Source organism: Nymphalis io, chromosome 5 (assembly GCF_905147045.1).
Source record: "Nymphalis io chromosome 5, ilAglIoxx1.1, whole genome shotgun sequence".
Taxonomy (NCBI): Eukaryota; Metazoa; Arthropoda; class Insecta; order Lepidoptera; family Nymphalidae; genus Nymphalis; species Nymphalis io.
The window spans coordinates 10,702,396-10,726,863 of record NC_065892.1 but is presented as its reverse complement, the minus strand read 5'-3'; the positions used below and the strand labels follow the sequence as shown (position 1 = coordinate 10,726,863).

Genomic DNA, 24,468 nt, shown 5'->3' with positions numbered 1-24,468 from the left:
AATATTGAATATTTATTTCTTGCGACGCACAACAATTTTTTGACAATATTTATAAATGATAAGTAATTTTTGTTGAAGTGTTTTAAGTTATTTTATTTGTTGATATGAAACACCATCGGAAAATCACAAAATAATCACGACAATATTAAGAGGGTATGTGATATATCGTACAGTCATTTATAACAATAAACTTAACACTAAAATTACATTCATGAAGCTAAATCAGTGCATTAATTTACAACTTTACAATGTGGCACGGTTTTTGATTTCGAAAATTTCATAAGGGTAATGGGCTTTATGTAAGTAAAAATTTGTATCTTATTGGCTAAACTATTTTATATTACACTGTGACTTGTGATGTGATTAAAGTAAATAAAAAGCTTAATCTAATTTCGTACTTGATTTTTTTGTCAAAACATATTTGCGAAGGAATTCCTCCAAGGTAGACTTATAACATATTTAACAAAGGGAACAAAGTATTCAATAATTAAGATGAAAAGAATTATCTAATATTAAATTATAATTTTTATTCAATATAATTAAGAAAGCGGTTCAAAAATAAAATAATATTTTTTCGTATAAATCTGAGTAAAATACTTTTTAATACAATAAAAAAGTGTCACAAAAATTAGTTAATAATTTCTATTAAAATATTTGTTTATCTTTCTAAAATAAAATAACACAATTGCTTACTGCAGATACTCAAGAAGAATTGGATCCAAATAATACAAAAACAAATAAACGCACCAACAAAATACTAAGCATTTACAACAAAAAATTCTATAGCTTTGTTCTGAAATGCCAGGTTTATCGTCCACGAGTATCTGTCTATCTCAGACAATAGCGGTAATGAGCGTTTTCGGACACAATAAGCAGAAGACGCCATCTATATTTATTTATTTATTTTTCGAAGGACAATAGTAAATTCATCTTAGTTTTATATGTTCCTGTATGTATTTAGAATGCAGACCTAATAAGTTTCCAAAAAATCCATAAAAAAACATATTACAAAAACGCTAAAATACACGCATATAGCAGCACAAAAAATAAACCAAAAGAAATAAATGTTTTCAATTATTTTTTAAATCTAAATCAAAATATTTAGTATTCAATTAGTCTCATTTAATCACTTTTCAAACAATATATTGAATGTAAATACTGGTTTGGAATATATTCTACTAAAAAACGGCAAGAACTCAGTAGTTACTCTTTTTCTAAAATAAATTGCAATATATTTAGTTTTCACACTTGATTCCACAGATATTTATTACGTGCAGGTAATCCATAACATTTACCACTGGCTTCTGAAAAGCTGATCAAATTAACTTTTTTTTTTCTTTTATTTCAGATAAATTGTTATTGTCAACTAATAAGCGTTCAATACCAAGTCAGATTAGTAAATCTTACTTTCAGAAACTGTTCGTCTGGATAGGTACCATCCACTCATCAGATATCCTACCTCGAAACAGCAGTATTAGTGTTCCGGTATTTGTTACAATACCAATGTCTATGGGCGGCGGTGACCACTTCCCATCGATCACGTCTCTCATTTGTCGGCTCGCCTAACTTCAATAAAAAAAACTTTATTAATTTTACTAAGTTTAACGTAAATATAATTTTAATTTGACTAGCAACATATAATCCCGTTTCACAAATAACCCCAATTTTTTTCTACGATGATGATTATTTATATATTTTACTGTATATTTGCATGGCTATGTGTCATCAAATTTCAGATAATTATACATATATTTAACTTCTATTACGCAGTATAACATATTATTAAACATAAGGATGGCTGTCACTGAGCGTAACTGCACAGCAACAGGGCCGACGCGACTAAATATTGTTTGTAATTCGAAATCGTATTAGATAAAACGCACGCAGCAGGGGAACTGCGCGGCACGTCACTGCGCGGCAATGTTATCCAACTGACCAAACCTGATGCGTCGTGACGCGTTGCGCAGTTCCATTGCCGTCAGAGCGGTGTATTGCCAGTGACGTTACTCTGCCCGTCATTCGTGATATAATACGAAGGACGCGTGAAACAAGTTTTTTTTCTCAAATTTAATTACAATAGAAAAACTATTTAAGTCCATATCCAGAGTCATGTAAGTTGAAAATAGATATTTATATACCGTATTGTCAATGGACTGGAAACCTGAATTTGTATGTTTGTTTCAATCGCAATCGCTGCCGCTTAGTTTGGTTATTACATTCGACCTTAAGATCGCTTGAAAGTTAACAAAAGTATTTTTCAATTATAATTAATTGATGTACGGTCATTTGACTGAACTATTTATATTCTAATTCATTGTTTATCATTGTTTAATTAAATTCATGAAAATATTCCCAAGTGTAATAATTAATTATTAATGTAAATTTATTATTTACTAAACTATCATGCTATCATTAAAATTAATCAATCACGTATTTTGTACAAATGTTTTTCGGTGCGGTAATTTCAGTTTTCTAGGCTGTAAGCTATTACCAAATTGAAATATTTTTATTGAAGTAACTGTGACATATTTGGTTTTTATTTTATTTTTTTAAATATTACTCACTGTTTATTAGCGCAGTACCATCGAGTAGATATTTTCTTAAATGAATCAAATTTCTGCTCTTGTCCATAATAATTATTGGATTTTTCTGTAAAGGTGTGCTAACAAGTAGCCTAGATTTAGGAATTATAGAAGAGCTGGTGAAACAACGCGCCCGTGCCTCTGAACGGTACGTTATCTTTCTGCGGTCCAGTTGGATTGCCGTCCAGCCGGACCATGAGAGTGAAGGAACTATGTAGTTGTCTAGTTTGCAATTGGCTGCAATCCCCGATTCACTTATTTACATACCTACATATTTTATTTGATTGGTGGAAAAGAGTAACTATTTTCTTGCCGTTTTCGGTAGAATCTACTTGCAAAAGTGCTCGATGCTGAATTTAAATATAATTAGCGAATTTTATGAATAGTATAATTTCAATTATAGTTTTAAGGAAAATCTTGAAAGGAAACATTGCACACCTATTAAACATTTTCATTTAACACGCTCTAAGCTTATTAACCAGTATTTTAAATGTTACAAATTGCTTATGTGTCGCTTTTGATGTGTAGCTGATGTTATTTATGTAGGTTACAAGGAAATTGTTAAATCAACATATTTTGTTTTAACACAGCGAGGCGAGTGCGTAGCTATATGCGTTATATTTTAGGTTCATCGTCCATTGTACTTGCATTGATAGAATCGGGTTGTGCTGCTCCTTATTGTTGTAGATATGTTTATTACTAATAATATAATTATGTTTTTATTTTTATTTTAAATCGTAAAATAATGCTAAAGTTTACTCATTGTACATAAATAAAATGTCAGATCTCAATTTAGAAAATTATTTTTGTTCATAGGAAATATGAGCAATAATATGCACTGGTGACCTTGCTATCTTATCAACAAACAACTTATTAATCGTAAAATCACTTTTTTTATATCAGAAAAAGTTTAGTGTACGAAACCAATTAAACTTTACCAGAAATAAAAAATTGACTTCAATACGACAGTGCGGATTCATCTGTAGGTATGTTTGAACATCGGTAAGCATTTCTCGTACTTGACCCGTTTTTTTTTAAATGGATTTGTTGTAAAGCTCGACATAAAATATTGAACAAATCACAGGTATTTTTTAATACGAATCTAAGTCTAATAAATATGTACCAAGATTTTATAAATTGTAATATTTTGCAACAAGATTTTATAAATTGTAATATTTTAATGTCCTATGTCTACATTGTAATTTTTTAAAATTTGTAATTTTTTAAAATTACAAAGTAGACATAGGACATGTTTTAATTTAATATGTAATTATTCATAAGTACTGTTTCATTTACTTCCAATTCTTAATATTCAAATTATTATTAAGTTGCAAAATATTACAATTTATAAAATCTTGGTACATATTTATTAGACTTAGATTCGTATTAAAAAATACCTGTGATTTGTTCAATATTTTATGTCGAGCTTTACAACAAATCCATTTAAAAAAAAACGGGTCAAGTACGAGAAAAGTACCTAATATGGAAATATTACAAAAAGGTAACAATACTATAATAAATAACAATATAATTGGACTGTCATCAAATTTATAAGTACATTTTATTAATACGAATCAAGTAAATAAATGTCGGAATCCTAGAAGAGAATAGAATAGAATATACATAATATAAAATTGATAGTTTCCCAGTTAACACAAAGCGCTCTACGAATTACCGCTTATTATATGCTGTAGCGTAAAATTCCATGTGCATTTCAAACGTGTTTTTAAATTGAATATGTAGATGTTTATTTGAAATGATTAATTTCCATGAAATTTGATGTGGTTATAAATTTATCAATTTAACAGTAAACATAACGAAATGTTTCAAGGAGTTTAACTAAGCATTCATAATAATCTATTCCTGGCGGAATTTCGGCCACGGCGGCTGAACTCAACGACATTGTTGTTGAGATACATTTATGTATTAAATTCGACAATAATAAAGATACGCACTCTAGAGTTTTCCACCAACCTGCATTGAAGAAGCGTGATGGGATAATCACCAAACCTTCTCCTCAAATGGGAGAGGAGGTCTTAGCCCAGCAGTGGGACATTTACAGGCTGTTACTGTACTATACTCTACAGCTAGATAGCACGGCATATCCGGTAGGCAGTCAAATTTAAGATTAGAACAAAAATTTTGAAGTCATTTGCCTCGTATCTGCTTTGACCTGTTGCGACCTAAATCGCTAGTACAGTAGTATTATTTACACTTAAACATTTTTATCTTTATGAGTTTAATGATAAGCAAATCTTTTAACTATTTGGGTGTTCCTAATTGTTATTGAAATCGTTCCACACGAGCGTTGAGATCAAGGCCATTCATCACTACGACCGGTTTCACGTTCGCAGCATGATATTAGTAAAAAATATTAGACTTATAACAATTATCATAAAAAGATTGCACAAAAACTTGACAAAAACTCAACAATATCCCTAGTACGTCGCCAATAATTTTTAATATTTTGTATTTAATATTGGGAATCCAAGAAGATCCGTTTATATCATAGTGTTGTCGATGGTATTTCTATTATGTGAACGCTGTTTTTTTATTTAGATTTTAGATTTTTAGGTAGATTGTTATTCATCTCTGTCAACATTGCAACTTGCAAATTGGAAAGACTATAAACTATTTCTCATATAGTTGATGTGTTATCAGTTACTAGATTTAATCGTAATAAATTAAATATATTCTTCGTGTTTTAATTCCCTTGGTTCATTTATTTCAACCTGGACCACAAAAAATATTTCGTCTTTGGAAGCATTATAGTTGATAGACGTGGCTGTTAATTATACTTATTCCAAATATTCTAAGATTTGCACAGTCTCTTAATAAACCCCGTGGCTCATAAAAGTTGTTGGCTTTCTTTGTCTTTACCGAGAAATCCTCAGTAATATATTTCTAGCAGTAATATATTTCTGACTCGCAAAAATGTAGTACCTTTAGTTCAGCGCCTGATCTGTCTGGTCGTATCCGATTCCTCTATTGGACTGTAAGAGTCAGCAAATTGAGAGTGATCCTGCATTAATGTACATACAAGTGTAGTACGAGTATAAACTCGTGCGCAGTTGGTCTTGAGAGTAGCCGTGGCAAAGAATCGATCACATTATCAATATTACCCATAACCCTATTATCTATAAACCAGAGAACTTTTCAACATAAAATCATCGAGCATAACAAATTTTGTAGAATAAATAGTAACGTTGTGTTATTTTAAAATGATTGGTATTTATTAATAGTTTGTTCCACATATTACATACAAAAACTGTATAAATAATAACAATAAAAACATTTATGTAAAGAATGTAAATAAGTAATACTAAATAATAAATGTTTTGTATAGTTACAAAACTAGAAGAAGGAAAATATATAAATAGTATTGTTTTAATCAATTCTTAAATGAGGAACAATGATGATTTCTTACTCTCGTACAGTAAGCAATTAAAAATTTGTACCTACTTAGGAGAAATTTTAAAATATTATACCATAAATTATATTAACAAAAGTATACAAATTCGTCAAAAGACCAATCATCATACCAAGGGACGTTTAATTTAAATTATAATAGAAATCGAATCATTTTCCTCATTGTACAAAAATGGCGAAAACCTTTTAATTGGCCAGCAGTTTTGTATGAATTAATTTGTATTTTTTTTACTTTTATAAAGGGTTACGTATCAGATAGACAAAATAATTATATCGAAATATAAACGGGCAAGTATAAATATTTTATCCATTTATTGCATAACTAGTGAACAAAAGTACAAGTAATAATAAACGCAATAACTAAGGTAATATTAATAATATTTTAAAATAATTATTGAATTATATTTCAAAATTATTGAAAGTATAAAAATCAAGCTAAAATATTATGAAAACCCTACTTATAATAATCATTCGTGGTAGAAAAAAATGTAATCAACAATTACGAAGCAAAATTCAATTATAAAAATTAAAGTTACTTACATTATTTATGTCTCAACAAAAAAAGTACGTTCTTCGTTACACAAATCACAATCACTGAAAATCCATGTACACACTGACACTTAATAAAAACTTTTAATTTAATTTTAATTCACTTGAAATTAGACGATTTTTCACAGTTTTTAATTCATAATTTTTGTATTTCCTTTACGCGGTGCGCGCGTATGCATTGCGCGAGAATACGTCCTTCTAACTCGAAAGATGGAAGTAGACTGCGGTAAGGTGCGGGACGTGTCTCTATCTCTCCACCCACAACCGCCCGCCCTTAGGTAGATCAACACGCTACGCGTCATTGCTTCCATACTATCTTCATATTTTCTATAACAATTCAAATGGTGTTACAAAAAAATAAGGGAAAAAAATACGTTGAATGACTATACGCGTCCTATTTGATAATAACCCTTCAGCGAAAGTGCGCGCGTAGATGTATTAAATAAAACATTGCTGTGATAAGTAAATTATTAACTAGCTACTCGTCCTGGCGTTTATATATATAAATATATATTAAATAATAATATCCTTGGACATTTTTCACACACGGCCATCTGATCCCAAATTAAGCTTGAACAAAGCTTGTGCTATGGAAACCAGACAACTGACATACTACATATACTACTTTTCTTTTGTAAATACATACTTATATAGATAATTACACCCAGACTCAAGACAAACAGACATGTTCATGCACACAAATGTCTGTGCTAGGTGGGAATCGAACCCACAACCTTCGGCGTGAAAGGCAAGTGTCTACCAAACACGCCAACCGGCTCGTTAATTTATTTTATCGTCAATATATTAAATAAAACATTATTATCCTATCGTACGATATTAATGACATTGCAACACTGCATTTTTAGTAGTAAAGATGCACACGACGACTACGCCTTAATCAAATTAGCTCTCATAGCGGCCCATCCATCTGGAAATACGAAAACACAATCAATCAATCCATCGTAAGCTTACTATATTGTGTTAATTATATGTACATATCATACCTAAATATACGTTACATTAACTGCTAAGTTACATAAATTACATGGTGCACAAAAAAAAAATAAAGGAAATTTATTTGATTTTTTATTTTACCCTCCGTAACGTTTGCGTTACGTAAAAAATATATTTAAATATAGAATTAGCCACCGATGGTTACGCTAATAGCTATAAGCCAATCAATCAAATAAACATTATACCATCATTATTATTCAACCAATAGGAAAAGAAAGTTTGACGATGCGTGATTGGAAAAACTAACTTTGTTTCGTTGAAATGACTTTCTGTTTGCGCTTGATTAATGTTTACCATTCATCAATGTCAACACTGTATTGGATTATCCTTTGTATTCCTTTGTTAGAACTCCAATCAAAGCCACAATATATTTTAATAATCGATAAATAAAATTATTAACATTTTTTTTTTTGCCTACAGTCTGATTTTCAAAGATGAGTTTTACTGGTGGTAGGGCTTTTTGCAAGCTCGTCTGGGTATGTACCACCCACTCATCAGATATTCTACCGCAAAACGGCAGTACTTGGCATTGTTATGTTCCGGTTTGAAGAGAGAGGGAGCCAGAGTAATTACAGGCACAAGGGACATATCCTAGTTCCCAAGTTTGACGGCGCATTGGCGATGTAAGCGCCGGTTAACATTTTTTACAATGCCAATATATATGGGCGCTGGTGACCATTTACCATCAGGTGGCCCATTTGCTCGTCCGCCTACCTATACTATAAAAAAAAAATTTAAGATAATAAAAAGAAGTTATAATTTAACTATTATCAGGATATAAAAACTAAGCAGTGTTTCACTAAGAAGTATATATATTAGTATATATTATTAAAATCAAATTGTGAGAGAAACTGAACAATTTTCCTGATAACTCGATGATTTTCTGTTCTCCATATCGAATCGTTAAAACGGCGTGACGACCGAAGCAAATACGAACCGATAAGAAAAGAACAACTCACACGCACACAACACACAGCGTTACTTGAATACAAAATATTATTGCAGAGTTGTACAAAGGAAACAAATTTATCTCCTTTTCAAGACATTCAACGAATGTAATGAATAAATAGATGCTTAAGTTACTATTATCATAGTGCATAGAGATGAGCAGTTACGCATTTTTAATTAATCTTTCCGTCATAGCTATTCTAAATAATGATTTAACTGTAAAGTTATGATGACTATGAGTTGGTAAGTCTTTACTTATATTTATGAGTCACAGTAACAGCCTGTGAATGTCCCACTGCTGGGCTAAGGCCTCCTGTCCCTTTTGAGGAGAAGGTTTGGAGCTTATTCCACCACGCTGCTCCAATTCGGGTTGGTAGAATACATATATAAATAAAATTAATAATAAAAGAACGGTTTACACACACCAACACCCACATACTCACACTATCATATACACGCCTGTAAGCAAATACGCGCAGTCAAGCACGCCTATATACACACAAACAAATATACATTTATTGTAAATATACACAATAAAATGTACATTAAAATACAAATATCCAGTTGCAGAAAAATGCTAATTAGTTGTGTATTTATTTACTTAACAATTATTTAACGTTCCACCTATTATTATAGTTTGTACCTGGGTCTGAATTTTTACAGTAACAGTAACAGCCTGTTAATATTCCACTGCTGGGCTAAGGCCGGTTCTCCTTTTTTGAGGAGAATGTTTGGAGCTTATTCCACCACGTTGCTCCAATGCGGGTTGGTAGAATACATGTGGCATATGTGGCAGAATTTCAATAAAATTAGACACAAATTCAGTGGTGCTTGTCCGGTTTGAACTCACGATCATCGGTTAAGATTCAGTCGTTCTAACCACTAGGTCATCTCGGCTACTGAAATTTTAAATCACATTTATTTAACACATTGACAGTCGAAGTTGTTTTATCATAAAAAAAAACAACAACAATGTGTCTTATGTATCTATATAGTATATGTATGGCAACAAACAGTACATAATAAATACATAATAAATTAAATTTGTCAAGAGACATATGAAATATATCACAATCTAAAAACATCTGGTTATACTTAGTACAATTCAAATAGGAATTGTACTAAGTATAAATAAATTTTTAGCTAATTTAATTTTGGTTACAGGAACATACATAGAAGTTTCCTTTTATTTGTTTATTTACTTATGTACCGTATGGTTGTGAAGTTTTCTTTATCATTCAAATCTCGAGGGCAAATTAGGAAATCGACTTACGTCAAATTTCTTTCAACGCATAATAAACTTACAAAATATGAGATTCTTCCTTTATTAACCTTGATACAGCATTTGATTTATTTAATAAAAAAATGCATGTGAAGTGGATACGTCATACTGTTCGCGACTTTTAATTCATCTTCCTTAGCGTATAAGCATCGTTGGCGGAATTCCCAGCTGTATTACAAAGACGCGAAAGTGTAATTAAGATGATATGAAAGATGATGACACATATATATTGAATTATATAGAATAGAATGTAATGAAATATATAATTAATTAAATTTATTATAAGAATGTAATGGAACGATATATTATTATCAATATATGTATAATACAAAAAAGGCAGCTCAAAAAGGCACGGGCGTCAAAAATATATTGTTTTCGAGATCCAATGGAACCTACTTGAAATGCATATTAATATGACTGACATATTTAATTTTTTTAATACTATATGTATATTACTTCTAGACTTTATATTTATTATATTTTAGAATTTAAAACAAATATTAACTACTGAAAATAATGAAATAAGATAATTAATAAATTTATAACTACATAATTTAAAGTGCAAACGCGTGGCATAAAAAAAGTTTTATTCATGGAGCGTAATTTATTACTTTTGTTAACTATTATATAATTTATGTATTATTATAGTTTAACATAAAATATGTTGAAAACGGCGTCGCGATAAAATACATAATTTAACAAATTTAAACACGGTTACATTATACGCAGCCACGTGCAGTTAATCGCTTGAAATAAACTAATTAAAACAAACATTGTGACGCGACGCGGAATTTCACTAATTAAAAGCATAGTTTATATCAAATATAAACTAAATACCTATACTTTAATCAAGACGTATTCTTAAATAATATTTTTATTCTAGAAACTGCCTGGGATGGTACCACCCACTCAATAGATATTCTACCGTCAAAAAGCAATACTTAGTGTGCTTAGGTTTGAAGGGTGAGTGGGCCAGTGTAAGTACAAGCATAAGGAATCATCTTAGATTCCAGGGTTGGTGACGCTTGGGCGATATAAGCGATGTTTACTACATCTTCTATGCCAATGACGTGCGGTGATAATTACTTATCAATCAGGTGGACCGTTTCGCAGTCTGACTACCTATTTAAAAAAGGTACTTGGCCATAGGAAGGAATTGTATCTTTATTTAGAAAACTATATATCATAATTATATTTAATAAGATATATTAAATAATTTAATTTATTAATAATATAGGAAGCAGCCTAATCATCACCAGCCAAAAGACGTCCACTGCTGGACAAAGGCCTCCCCCAAGGATTTCCACGTTGGCCGATCTTGCGCTGCCCGCATCCAACGGCTTCCCGCGCCTCGTTCTAAGTCGTCGGTCCACCTTGTAGGGGGCCTGCCCACGCTGCGTCTTCCGGTTCGTGGTCGCCACTCGAGAACCTTTCTGCCCCAGCGGCCGTCGGTTCTGCGAGCAATGTGCCCCGCCCACTGCCACTTCAATTTAGCAATTCTTCGGGCTATGTCGGTTACTTTGGTTCGCCTGCGGATTTCATCATTTCTGATTCGATCTCGCAGAGAAACTCCGAGCATAGCCCTCTCCATTGCTCTTTGAGTGACCTTGAGCCTTCTTATGAGGCCCATTGTGAGCGACCACGTCTCTGATCCATAAGTCATCACTGGCAACACACACTGGTCGAAGACTTTCGACTTGAGACACTGCGGTATTTGGGATGAGAAGATATCGTGTAGCTTTCCGAACGCTGCCCAGCCGAGTTGAATTCGACGATTGACCTCTTTCTCGAAGTTGGACCTACCTAGTTGGATGGTCTGACCTAGGTAGACATAGTTGTCTACAACTTCGAGTGCAGAATTTCCAACCTTGACTTGAGTGGGTGCAACATGGATGTTCGACATGATTTTCGTCTTGTCCATGTTCATTTTTAGACGCACTTGTTGGGAAACCCTGCTGAGGTCATCGAGCATAGTGCCGAGGTCTTCCAAGGTCTCAGCCATAATTACAATGTCATCGGCAAATCGAAGATGAGTGATGATTGATGCCAAGTCCGTTCCAGTCCAGAAGCTTGAAAACATCTTCCAATGCAGCGGTAAACAGTTTCGGAGATATCACGTCTCCCTGTCTTACACCTCTCTGCAGTTGGATAGGTTCTGATCCTGGAGTCGGATCGACATGGTGGCGTTCTCGTACAAGCACTTTAACACCCTGATATACCGATAATCAATTTGGCACCTTTGAAGAGAATTCAGCACGGCCCAGGTTTCGATCGAATCAAAGGCTTTCTCATAGTCCACAAACGCTAAGCAAAGTGGCTGGTTATACTTCTCAGTCTTCTGTATAACTTGCCGCAGCGTATGTATGTGGTTTATGGTGCTAAAACCTTTGCGGAATCCGGCTTGTTCGGGTGGCTGGAAGTCGTCAAGCCTTTGCTCGAGACGATTCGTAATGACTCTCGAAAACAACTTGTAAACATGACTCAGAAGTGAGATGGGCCTGTAATTCTTCAGAAGGGTTTTATCACCCTTCTTAAAGAAAAGTACCACCACACTTCTGTGCCATGCTTTTGGCGTTTGACCTTTGGCAATGACGGAGTTAAAAAGCCTCTGAAGAGCCCTGAGGATCGGTGTACCACCCGCCTTCAGAAGCTCGGCTGTAATACCATCATCACCAGGTGCCTTGTTGTTTTTGAGTTTTCCGAGAGCCATTCTAATCTCGAAAAGACTGACGTCCTGAAAATCTTCAGTGTAGTGTCGGGTTAGTCTTGCTCTGGGATTTGCAGCATGACTACTGACAGGTGATTGAGCTGTCGTGTACAGCTGACCGTAGAACTTCTCAAACTCTCTCTTCAAACAGCTCAGATCTTGACGTGACTATTCTGCCATCCTCAGTTTTCAGCCTTGTCAGTTGACTCTGACCAACAGACAGATCTCTGGCGAACACTTTAGAGCCTTTGTTCCGCTCGATGGCCTCTTTAATGCGCATTGTATTAAATTGGCGAGTGTCGCGAGTTAGAGACTTTGAAATCTGTCTGTTGATCAGCCGATAGCAGCTGATGCTGCCGATCAGCTGGAGACGTCAGAATCATTTTCCGTCTTTCCTCCATAAGCCGTAGGGTAGAGGCAGAGATCTTTTTGGTTCCTTTTGTACGGCTGGTCTTGAAGGTCTTAGACCCAGCCGTACGGACAGTTTCCACAAGCCTGTCGTTGTATGTGTCCACTTCCTCGCAGTCTGCTAGGCAATCGAATCGGTTTTGGAGTTCGAGCTGAAAGGCTTCGGGATTTCGGATTTGAAGAGGTGATGGTCGGAGCGTAGACTTCATCAGTCGGGACCTCTGGAGATTAACATTGATATTTAACGAGCCTCTTACGAGTCTGTGATCGCTCCCAGTTTTGACTGCATTGATCACGGAGACGTCATTAAATATTTGTCTTCTCGTCGACAAGATGAAGTCTATCTCATTCTTGGTTTTCCCATCAGGGCTCACCCAGGTCCATTTACGCTGACCTGGCTTCTTGAAAAAGGAGTTCATCATAAAGAGTCCCTCCTTCTCCATAAAGTCGGCCAACATCTGGCCCCGAGGGTTTCGGTCTCCAATTCCATGAGGTCCCACCTTTAACTCATCACCGAATCGTTTGCCCAGCTTCGCGTTAAAGTCCCCCATTATAACAGTGAAATGAGTCTTGTTGGTATGTATGGCTTTAGATAAATCCTCATACATGACCTCAACCTCATCGTCGGAGTGTGTCGAAGTCGGCGCGTATACCTGTATGACCTTCAAAGAATACCACTTGGTGATTCTGAGTATAAGGTACGCCACCCTAGCCGACACGCTCTCGATTTTCACAACGTTGTTAACGAGGTACTTGTGGACTATGAACCCGACACCACCTTGAGACAGTTAATCGCCCTCTCGGAAATAGAGAAGGTTACCGGATTTCAGGATCATCGTATCCTCCCCCTGTCTTCGGACTCCGGATAATCCGACGATATCCCAGTGTAACCTGCTCAATTCTTCCTCCAGTTCGATGATCTTCACGTCGGTCCGCAGTGTACGCGTGTTATATGTTGCCAGGGCCAGAGGTCGTCGGTGTTGGTAACACGAAATCTGCCGGGGATTCTTAGCACCCCCTGCCCCGCCGTTACCACAGCTGTTACCAAGGCTAGGAATAGCAGGGCTGCCGGGGACTAGGGGCCGTGGTTTAGTTGCGCGAATCATGAGAGGATATGCCATAATCGCCACGCTTGGCAGACGGGTTGGCGATCGCAGTAAGTTAGTCATAGTACTCAGAGAGACGCTGCTGCCCGTTCTCTGGTGTATATTCCCTCGGGTCGACTTCTACGCCCCCCACGGGATGAGATGGGGTGGTGATATTCGTCGCCGTCACCACACGGCGCCTAATATATAAATAATAATATAGATATCGGCTTTAAAGTTTTTTATTTATTTTGCTTATAAGTTATATATAAGTATTTATAGCTCTTTATATTCAAAAATTTACTTATATTATAAATAGATAAAAGTGTGGTTATTGTTTTATTAATTGTTCATTCAACATAGCGAGTTTTTATATAGAAATATTTTGTGGACAGGAAAGTGGCTACTTTTTATCCAGTTTTTTAAACAAATATTAAGTCTTTAAACGAAACGTTTTGCGAAAGCATTAGAACAAATGATAGTATATATAAGCTTTGATCTTTATGGCCCTTTTGCCTATATTCACATACTGTAATAGTAATATTAATATGGAATTAAATTCTATACAAACATAAAAATATTCGATTTTCTTTTATATTTAATTTTATGTATTTATTGCAACTTGCGTAGATACGCTGGCAGTATCTCTTATCAAAAATAAGTCTCGTAAAGCCAGTGCAGTGCTGAAGTTGCGCAAATACTTAAGTGCCGCAAATATTCACTTTTATCCAACGGATATGAGTTTGCGGGACTGGGTTATGAAACATTAGGTCTATGCTCGTCCGTTACAAAAAAAAAATCATAAACGATATTTCTAAGAAACTGGTCCACACTTCTGGAGACCCAAAAGCTGGCGCTTATTTAGCACAAAGGCTGAGTCTAGCGATGCAGAAAGGCAATAGTGCCAGTGTCTTGGGTACAATGCCACAGGACAGTCTTTTAGACGGCGTGTTTTAGCTATAAATTTGTAATGTGTATTTTGTTATTTTTTTAAATTTTAATTTTGTATATTATAAAAATGTCTGCATATAGTTTACTATTGAACGAAAATATTCCTTAAATATTTCCTAATTTGTAATATAATGAGTATGCAAAGATTTTATCAGTATTGAGCTTTTTGACTATATTTCAAGTTTCGGATAAAATGCTGAAACTCATATTAAGAGTTGCGATTACATATATCATGATGTAGGTTCACATATAGTTTTCAATTTTAAACAGTAAATTGTATATCTATAAAATAAAAAAGTCTCATGTAATAAGTAAAGTCATCATATATGAGAAACATAAAATTAAATAGCTAAAATTGTTTTAAAAGAGCGGTAACTTTAAAAAGGTATTTCAATGCAAATTTTACGACTTTGGTGTTCAAATGACCGTCGTAAATAATGTCATGTAAGTGTCGCAAACATATGCCATTGAATTAAGTATTAGTATTTAACTTTCAGAGACAACCATATATTTAAAGGCTTTCAATAATTCGTGTTTTAATTAATAATATACAAATTCAATTTATGTTTTGGTTTTTTTGTTAATATGAACGTAAGTTTGTATTTTCTTAAAATAAACATTTTTAAACACTATGGAATTTCAAAGTTTTGAGTCTAAAAACTGCTTCGTTGGTCTAGTGGTTAGCTTATAAGGTTTTATGTGAAAAGCTCGGGTTGCACCTACAAAAAATTTATTGGACTTCATCGTCGCGATCTGTTTGCAGTTAGCAGTGTTTCCTTTGCCTCGGAAAGCACGTAAAGCCACTTGTCCTCTTTTCGGTCGTAGATTTCCAGTCCCATCAGATTATGAGTATAGACGTACGGTATAAACATCAGCGTAAATGTTTACTTTTATTAAATTTTTATTATAGATAACACATAATCCTTCGGTACAGATTAGATAATAGAAAAATAATGTTACTGTACGTCAGCATTGTTTAGGTGTTTATTTATATATACAATATATGCAGAATTTTACATTGATATTGGTTCTGCGCCTGAACTATCTCCGGTCGTGTCTGATTTGCCGTCTTGCTCGTACTTGTTTTGAAGCATTCGCTTTAGCACTATAACATCTCCTGCGCAATTTCTAATCAACCTGGTTGACTAGCCGCCGTGACGTGCCTAATGTATGTACCTAATAAAGTATTTCATAGCAATAGTAAAAAAAAAATATTTAAGAAAAATAATTAAGCAGTTCTTTATTTCACCTTGAAATGTTAATGGGAATCTCACTACTTTTATGTACGCCGTTATCCTCCAAAGAACCCTAAAGTGGTCATTAATTGTATTTTTTAGCATAAAAAAACGATTCCGCGTATAAACTTTGACTTTCCCCTCAACACCTACTGAATTATTTATCGAGTAAACCTCTTAAGTTTTGTGCGGAAAAGGCGATTGTGAGATTTAAATACACGTTTTCGCATTATTTTTAAACGGCTTAACATCAATTAATTACTTTCTTCGCAATATATTTTCAACGCTTTAAAGTTATTATATTTCATATTTAAGTTATTTTATTTATAAAAAGTACAGCTATTATATGCTATTTAAATCTAAATTATTAATTCCTCTTGTTTTTCCAGTATACCCAGCTGTAAGAAAGCCCTTTAAAGGATAAACGTGCCTTTTATACTTATCGTCGTTCTCTATTAGCATTTTTTGTATATGTTTTATTTTTAACACGTATAATAAAGTACTAAAAATAAAACAGATGCCAGATATTTACATCTCAATGCATTTGCATGTATTACAATCGTGTCGCAGTCGTGTCGTAAACATCGCACGTAAGTGCTATTTATAGTGTCATGACTCGTTTATATCAATACCGTAAGCAGAAAATAACGCATTTATTTTAAATCGTTAAAGTTATTGCAGCACAAAAACTTGTATAGATTACAGTCTCGAAGTAGACAGTCTCGAAATGGTTTGAATTAGAAACGAGCTTTTTCTTTCAATAAGTAACTAAATTATTATTCGAATATTTGATGCAGTGAAATTGCAGCCTTCGCGTCCAGATATTAAAACAAAATAAACTATATATATACATGTATTTTAACTTAAGTTCAATACAAAGTAGCTCTTGAAGTGGGCTTAGTAACTGCGATACTGTTACTTGGTGGTAGGGCTTTATGCAAGCCCGTCAGAGCACCAATCACTCATCATATATTCTACCGCCAAAAAGCAATACTTAGATTATTGAAAGGGTGAGTGAGCTAGTGTAACTACAGGCACAAGGGACTTACCATCTTAGTTACCAAGGTTGATGGCGCACTCGTGCATGATGTAAGGATTGTAATTATTACTTTATTTCCTTAAGTAGCCCATTTGTCCGCCCTACCTATATTATAAAAAAAAATAGATAGTGTAACACTAACGTAGTTATTATAGAAATAAAATGCTTAGGATGTAGTTCTAAGGTTCTAAATAAATTTTATTACTATTAATATAAACTAAATAAAACGTTTTACAAACAAATAAAAAATATTACAACTTACTCATAATAAAAGGATAACATTTATATACTTATATAAAACAATAACTGTCTGACTGACTGACATGACAACGAAAACCCGAAACTACTGGGACTAGCGCCATAAAAATTTGGATACGGATTCCTTCTACACAGTATCTTAGCGCTAAGATAGGATTTTTGAAAATTTGAATCACTAAGGTGAAAGCGATAAAGAGAATTATAAATGTATGTATAAAAATTCATTGTTTTTGACGTAAAATCTATGGAATTGTATTTAACAATTCTTAGTTAAGACGTTAACAAAGCCGCGAGTAAAGTTTAAATATAATTGTTAACATACATTTAATTTAAAAGAAAATGATCTTTTGAAATTGCGTAATATATTTTTTTATTTTAAATATTTATTTGCGATCATTATAAATGTGAAATTATATCGTTTGTCTAAACGTTTTACGGCTGAATCGATTGTGATTCAAATTAATAATGAGATAAAAAATTTGTGAGAGATAAAAAATTTGTGAGCCGCCTTTGAATATTATATGTACTACTAGTTCTTTTATATGTTTAATAAAATAAATAAATACTTTTTGGTACCTACATAATGATACTATTAATAATAATAGCTATAATAAAGTAGCGTTTTTAATATAAGATTCTAGAATAACCATTCAACATTTAGAAATATTACTATATTTGTTGTACTGTCGCCAAAGAGATATAAGGAGATATTTTTTCAATGAGTGGATAGTAAGCCTTTACTCGACGTGACAGTACTCAAGACTAACAAGACGTGAAACAAATCCGTTTCAATCAATTTCCACGTCAACTAGCACTCTTACATAATCAAATGTTTTCAAAATAGGTTTAACAGCAAATCGACCCTTTTTATTGAATTTATTTTAATTGTCGACGGATAAACGATAAAGAGGTTTTTTGAATACATATAGTTTTACTTAACATATAAAATGATTATTTCCTGATTGCGCTTTATTAAATTTTTTCAAGATTTTTTTAATATGAAATGATTATGCTATTAAAAACACGACAAAATTAGACTTTACATATGTATAACTAAAAACTAGCTCAACACCTCATTTTTTCTGTAGATACTGGCACTGTAAGAAATATTAACCATAACAATATAACCATTTATGCTTATAATTGCACAGGCTCACTAATCCTACAAACCAGAGAAGCAATAGGTATTAAGTAATATTTGGCGGTACAAAATACGATGAGTAGGTGATACCTAGCCTAATGGGCTTAAAATTCACCGGCTATCCTTTGTCACTAAAGAAATTATAATTTATTTCTAAATATCTTCAACATTTTCGTACAACGTCAAAGATATTTGTTTTATTATGACCAGTTTTTTTTATCTCTGAATAAGTAGGCTTGTTGCCAGCTTGCACTGTCGCCAGATTTAAGTATCATACGATTATACATTATTTTTAACTCAGGTAATACAATGGATCGATCAGTTTCTTAATTAGATTGTAATACATAAGTAAGTAATACATATTGTTAATGAATTACAAACTTTTTAAAAAACAACTTTTTATATCCGTATAGCTTAAACATAACTTTTTTGGGAGGGGACTGACAAGTCTCTACCTCTTTTTCTGTACCCTGACAACGTGCTTACAAAATTTAATGCCCATTTAGTGGTTAGAACGTTAAAGCGTAACAAACCCACTTTCGCATTTATAATGTTTGTAAGAATTTGTGTCGTTTATTATTTTGTTGATTACGAATACGTACAATGGAATCAATCAGCTATAGAACTAATGAGTTATGGAACCGCTCCATTGAATTTGCATGATTATGAAACATCTCATGAATATTAAATCGCGCCATCTCCGAATTCATATTACAGCTTCATCAAAACTTTTAACGTCTTCTTGTTGTCACATTAATTTCTAGACTTGATAAATACTATTCAGATTTCTTTTTGGTTTCGTTGTCGTGATAAAAGTTTCAACAATATTTTGTGAGGATAACGAAAACATCTGGCGCTACATTAAACATAGCGGTTCTGTTAAATATTATAGAATCGGTATGATAGAAAAGGTTTTTTTATTAATTTTCTTTTAGAATACAGATGATACTAAATATTATCATGCCTAAAAACTCGGGAAATCAAATAGATCGATCATTTTCTATGTGTGTGATCAGTGACATATTGTGAAATGTTTTTAATGACTCGTTTTATTTTGTTTATTATAAATACGTAAAATCAAATCAATCAGTTGTTGTCTATTAATATGTCATAAATTCATGTAACAGCTTCATTGAAACTTTTACCATTGTCTTGTTGTCGTTTCTCTTTATCGACTGACTATCAACTAGTTAATCAAGACCCCCCCGTAACGACCCAACCAATTAATGATTCTGTAGATACGTCAGTCAATTGTTTACATCTACCTATTATTGATATTTCATCCAAGTTACCTTTAGTAATTAAATATGAACGAAATAATTTGGAATTCTACAGTGATCTTCGACACATAATGATATAAGTAGAGGTGCTGTACTGATACATTGAGACAATTATTATCAACATAGACGCAAAATACGATCCATCATCAATCAATATTGTCTCATAGTAAATTGTAACAGATCTGTTATTATCCTGAAAAAACTTGACTGGCTCGCTGGTCCTGGGTTCAATTCCCAGGTCGGGCCAATAAAAAGTTATTGGGTTTTTCTGTCAGAAATTTCTCAGTAGCGTCCCGGAGTCTAAAGGTTGGAAGTGTGTACACTCCCGCGCCTCGGAAAGCACGTAAAGCCGTTGGTCCTGCGCCTGAACTCTTTCCGGTTGTGTCATATTGCCGTCCCATCGGATTTTGAGAGTGAGAGAAGAGAGTGCATCTGTGTTTGCGCAGTTGGCTTATCCCTCTTGAGATTGGCCGCCGTGCCCGAAATTGGTCTGGAGGACATAATTATTATTATATTATCATGAAACTTATGATCTTGACACAACTGACTTAAATTACAACTAACGTACAGCTAACACACTTAACTTATAATAGGTATTCAATTTGCAAATGTACTCGTAATAAGTTTATGCAAAGCCATATTAATGCTATTTGGCCTTAGTCCTTAGTAGTACTTTCCGTTAGTGAAAAAAACATATAAATGCGCCACTGCTGACTAAATTGTAAAATTTTCTCTCTAATTTTTTTTAACGTCATTTGTGACAGATGGTGATAATGATGTTCTAAATTTAATCTGGTATCTAGGATTTTAGTATTCAACAGATTGGGCGCTACAACGACAGCGAAATGATATCGATAAAATGTATTAAAGTACATCTCACTTATATTTATAAAACTAACTTCATACCTGGCATCACTTTATATTACGTTAAAACCTTGTTCATACAAGAGACACGACGTTTATAACGTATAAGGTCAGTCTAGTTTCAAACCTCGTTAAAATGAGTTTTCTTCAGCTCTTAAAGTTCTTTCAAAGGGTATAGTTAGCTTATTTTATTAATTTAGAAATTGTAAAGTAGAATCATATATATATAATAAAATGTTATCACTAAAGTGTATTGATATTTTCAAAATTTGTTTAGGATTAATGATAGAATGCTACAGAATGGAATTTCTATAACATTTGTAGTTCTACGTGACGTACTCTGTGGTTCGATACAAATAATAATAAAAACTAGACGCGGTGTGGTACAGATTTAAATAGCAAAAATAAAAAAGTATTATTGAAAAAAATACAATGCAACTACACTTATAAATCTTTTTTTAAAAGGAAATATAACTTAAATTATTTTCTTTTGTATTTATTACGCGTAATATATATTATATACGGTTCTGCTTAAATATGTAGATATAATATATTATATTTATGCGGAGCCGTAACTCTATTTATAGCAATAGCTCGATACCTCTTTTAACTATGGAATGAAATAAATAAGTATATCTCTGCTAAATTAGTAGTAAATATAATCCTGGTGATTATATTATGTAATAATAAAATAATATTTACAATTTTAAAAATACTCTCGAGTAAATTAAAAAAAAACACACACGCACATACCACACACATACGCAGCACATCTCATGTACTATGTAAGTACACTACAATATCGCCATTTAATATAATATCCTTCAGAAAAACGATTTTTAAACAAAGAAAAGAAGTTCAAGTTGTCAGTTTTATTTTGTTTGAATTGAAAATAAAATGTTTATATATTCTAAATCAAAGTATTATTTTCATACAAGAAAGCGTTAGGATTTTCCATCTTAATACGCAAGGTTGGTCATTCTAAAGGGTGGTTAACAAGCTCTACAAATTCTTTTGTTCCCTAAAACTGCCTGAAAGCCTTTGTGGTTAAGCATTTCCATGAAACCTTACTCACTCTGACCGCTTTACTGAGACTTAAACTTGATAACAGCTGAGTGTAGTTGTATATAATATACGAGTACAAATTATGTTATGATTGAATGATTCTGGAAATTAAGTTTTCTTCCACAAAACAAAATTGCCTTTTTAATAAAAAATAGCTATAATTATTTTCAACTTACAGGATGCTAATTTAATTAATAACGTAATTTTATTCGAATTTGATTTCATAAACATTTTTTTTATTTATTCATATATTACTTTGCCAGAAACTATGACTATATCAACTATTATGTATATGCTGATTTGGTGCTATGATAATTTGGTCCAACATACTATAAATTAATTCCTAAAAAAAGCTTCTTCTTTTTTAATTAAAAAGCGACTTTTTGCTAGTGAGCAAAATGCAACACGTTTATCTTATTGCATATTAGTCATCTGCATGAACTGCAAGCGTTGCGGCGTTGTTGGAATACGTACTATGTACAGAAACGAGTAGGCTCGCTCTTTAATTTATAATAAACCACCCAACAGGTATATCTTGTCTCTCATGAGCGCCCATAGCGTTTATTTGATAGTCTCTTAAAATTTATGAATTGGTTAAAGTAGCAGATACTGTTACATTTGTTAATTTAATTATTTTATTTGAAATTGAATTTAAAGATGAATTACGGAGCTTCAGGGAGGTTAGAAGGACAGGAGTGGAGGGAGTCAGGGTTTGCTGAAGCGGGTATTGACGCAATAATAAATAAATCCAACAAAATCCTATACATGATTGCTAGCAGACTAGATTGTACAGTTATAAATTGCTGCTGTAAAATTTCGCCTAGAGCAGTATAAACGGTAGTGATAGGTTAATCCATTAGATAATGTATATTTCTCTGTTTATGTTTCTTTTCTTATTTTTTTTTAACATAAAACCTTTTATGGTTGTAAATTTGTAATTGAGTTTGTTACTGGAATAAATAAATAAGTTTCATTATTTATCCTGTACGAAAAACAACAAAATGCTACATCCAAGTATTTTTTCGTGAATCAGCAAAATGTAAACAGACACACATAACATACCTTTTTTATAATATTAGTGACAAAAGATCCATTAATCAAGTAAATGTACGCTAAAACGACGCGACTGGAAGATTCTTTGGAAGTCAGTTTTATAGAAGCGGGACAGTTCCCGTCGTGTCACTGTCATTGTTTGAACTTGAGTCGAAAATTGAACAAACTTTTGTAATTTTCATTCGTATTATCGTAAAATACATGGCCAAAGAAGATAATATTTAAGAATATTTTCTTTGATAATAAAATCGATTTCATTGTTTTTATAATTAATAAAATTGCTATATATAGTATATAGCAATTTTACAGATGTTTTATAAAATACAAAATTAAAATAAAACGAACAAAATACACACTAAATTAATTATTTAATTTATTATATTAATATTATAATAAATTATATTAATAATATAATAAATAAAAAAACTATATGTTGACTTATTAGTATTTTATAATATTTTGTCATATAAAAACAATAGAACAATATTTATAAGTATGATTCTTTCCACTACGAATGTAGCTGTTCAAGTTTTGTTTTGAAATACGGATAGTTTTAAAAACTAAACATAGACAGATAAATTAAATTATAAATTTAATTTACTTGTTTCTCCGTAGTTCCATTGATATCCTCGTAACTGACAAAAAACATCGAATAATATTCACTTAAAGTTACGTAATTAATTATTATTTAATTATCTTCATTGTAGACAAATAAAGAATAGAATAGATTCAGGTTTTGTGCCAAAAGGAAGGACACAGGACATATGCTACTTTTTATACATAGCACCCACCCCCTCCTCAATACGCGGGCGAAGCCGCAGGCGAGAGCTAGTAACTAATACTATAAAAAAAAATATTAGCACCTCTACTTACTTTATACTAACTCTGTATCACATTAACCTATGCATGCCGTGTTTATTAATTTATCAACGCTAATGCTAAAACCTTGTTCGCTTGTTATATAAAGTGTATGAGAATGCAGCGTTGAAATTTGTATTTTTCAAAACCTTTCGCGTTCCATGTTATAAGCGGCTTAGAAATCAAGACGGTGTAAGAATTTCATATAAAAACGAATAAGAAAAAACTTTTATATAAAATTGATAGTTCTTTTTCCTACGACGTGCCTGACGTGAGATATTTACACAAACACGTTTTACAAGATGGCGGCTTGGCGAATTGATGAAAACTTATAACTTACATTCAAGACCACTTTTATCATATACTCAGTTTTAGTGCTATATTTCATGTATAAATTACAATTAAAAACATATATTGATTACATTACAAAACCATACCAACAAAAACAAAATACCAACCGTGCCATTATGTTGATCGATTCTAGCGAATTTCATGACAATCTGATCGGCCCTTTCGAGCGTGTCATCCATTTAAACATGAACTATATTCTACAAATCTATTATATTAGTAATATCATCATTTATTGTCTATCTACTAGATAGAAGCTTTTCTATGCTCTCATTGTTTTTTTCAGGACTCGGGAAATTTCAGCTTTCATTTCTCCCTGTCCTTCAGTTCAGATCCAGTCAGATCCAGTATGATACCCACATAAAAACTAAT

The 24,468-nt window shown here is 32.7% G+C and overlaps 1 protein-coding gene across 2 annotated transcripts in view; it reads right to left on the bottom strand.

Moving 5' to 3' along the window:
- The window catches only part of LOC126768614 (protein qui-1), a 110,655-nt gene extending 103,891 nt beyond the window's left edge, over positions 1-6,764 (bottom strand). For both annotated transcript variants that reach the window (XM_050486806.1, XM_050486807.1), the window contains exon 1: positions 6,552-6,764. The gene's annotated coding sequence lies outside the window, so the exon portion shown is untranslated. The remainder of the gene's footprint in view (positions 1-6,551) is intronic.
- Between the last annotated feature and the right edge of the window lie 17,704 nt (positions 6,765-24,468).